The sequence below is a fragment of the Physeter macrocephalus genome, chromosome 14 (assembly GCF_002837175.3).
Source record: "Physeter macrocephalus isolate SW-GA chromosome 14, ASM283717v5, whole genome shotgun sequence".
Classification (NCBI taxonomy): domain Eukaryota; kingdom Metazoa; phylum Chordata; class Mammalia; order Artiodactyla; family Physeteridae; genus Physeter; species Physeter macrocephalus.
Genome location: NC_041227.1, coordinates 92,571,224 through 92,573,327, shown reverse-complemented (window position 1 = coordinate 92,573,327; position 2,104 = coordinate 92,571,224). Strand labels below are relative to the sequence as shown.

Here is a 2,104-nt window from a genome sequence, read left to right as displayed (position 1 = left end):
GCCCCGGTCCGGGAGTATCCCACATGCCGCGGAGTGGCTGGGCCCGTGAGCCATGGTCGCTGAGCCTGTGAGTCCAGAGCCTGTGCTCTGCAACGGGAGAGGCCACAACAGTGAGAGGGCCGTGTACCGCAAAAGAAAAATAATAATATTAATAAAAAAATTTTTTTAAAAATAATTTTAAAAAATTTAAAAAAAATAAAAAAGAAAAAGAAAGAAAAAAACACATCACATAAATTAATGAAAGAAATAAGTGATCGGCTAAAAACAGAATCAATAAGAGAATTTGATGTGATAGCTGAATATAAATGTTAGCTTTTCCCAAGTACTACGTGGAAGGTGGAGTGGAAAAAATCCCATTCGTTATAGCAAGAAAATCAATGAAAAAATGTGGAGACATAAAGGAACTGATATTCAGAGAATACTTTGAGCTAATAAGAAAACTTATAACAATGTAAAATTTTCTTCAAAGATTTTTTTTTTTTTTTTTTTGCGGTACGCGGGCCCCTCACTGCTGTGGCCCCTCCCGCTGCGGAGCACAGGCTCTGGACGCGCAGGCCCAGCGGCCATGGCTCACGGGCCCAGCTGCTCTGCGGCATGTGGGATCCTCCCGGACTGGGGCACGAACGCGCGTCCCCTGCATTGGCAGGCCGACTCCCAACCACTGTGCCACCAGGGAAGCCCTTCAAAGATACTTTTATTTTTAAAATTTTTATTTATGTATTTATTACTTATCTATTTTGGCTGCACTGGCTTTTTAAAAAAATAAATTTATTTATTTTTGGCTGCATTGGGTCTTTGCTGCTGCACACAGGCTTTCTCTAGTTGCAGTGAGCAGGGGCTACTCTTTGTTGCGGTGCAGGGACTTCTCATTGCGGTGGCTTCTCTTGTTGCACAGCACAGGCTCTAGGCGCGTGGGCTTCAGTAGTTGTGGCTCGCAGGCTCTAGAGCGCAGGCTCAGTAGTCGTGGTGCACGGGCTTAGTTGCTCCATGGTATGTGGGATCTTCCTGGACCAGGGCTCAAACCCGTGTCCCTTGCATTGGCAGGCAGATTCTTAACCCCTGCGCCACCAGGGAAGTCCCTGCACTGGTTTTTAGTTGTGACATGCGGGATCTTCGTTGCAGCACGTGGGATCTTTTTTTAGTTGCAACATGTGGCCTCTTAGTTGTGGCATGAGGACTTCTTTAGTTGCAGTATGCGGACTAATTGAGGCGTGTGAACTCTTAGTTGCAGCATGCATGCGGGATCTAGTTCCCCGACCAGGGATTGAACCCAGGCCCCCTGCACTGGGAGCCCAGAGTCTTACGCACTGGACCACCAGCGAAGCCCCCAAAGATATTTTTTTTTTTTTTTTTTTTTTTTTGCGGTACGCGGGCCTCCCTCTGCCGTGGCCTCTCCCGTCGCGGAGCACAGGCTCCGGACGCGCAGGCCCAGCGGCCATGGCTCACGGGCCCAGCCGCTCCGCGGCATGTGGGATCCTCCCAGACCAGGGCGCTAACCCGGTTCCCCTGCATCGGCAGGTGGACGCGCAACCACTGCGCCACCAGGGAAGCCCCCCAAAGATATTTTTAAAGTGAATGCAATTCCAATCAAAATACCATGAGGAGTGCTTGTTTTTGGCAGCACATATAGTGAAAACTGGAACAACGGAGAGAAGATTAGCATGACCCCTGATCAAGGATGATGCGCAAATTTGAGATACGTTCCATATTTTTATTGTATATTTGAAAGTTGCTAAGAGAGTAAATCTCAAAAGTTCTCATCACAAGAAAAAGAGATTTTTAACTATGTGTGGTAATGGATGTTATCTAGACTTATTGTTGTGATCATTTCACAATATATACATATATCTAATCATTATATTGTATACCTAAAACTAATATGTTGTATGTTAATTATATCTCAATAAAAAAAATACCATGAGGTTTTTTTCTGGGGGGGTGGAGTGGGATTTAAAATTATTCTGAAGTTTGCATAAAGCATAACTAGGTAGAAAAAGCCAAAGGTATATTGCAATAAAACATATAAAGGAACGTGTGTAAACTCACATCACTAGTATTAAAACACATTACAAAGCTAGAGTAACTAAAACGACAAAGTTATGTT

General features: G+C 44.7%; 1 non-coding gene across 1 annotated transcript; it reads left to right on the top strand.

Moving 5' to 3' along the window:
• The first annotated feature begins 1,604 nt into the window (after positions 1-1,604).
• LOC112066032 (U6 spliceosomal RNA) lies at positions 1,605-1,713 on the top strand. Its single transcript, XR_002892392.1, has one exon. It is a non-coding gene; the product is annotated as a U6 spliceosomal RNA (small nuclear RNA).
• Positions 1,714-2,104: the final 391 nt, after the last annotated feature.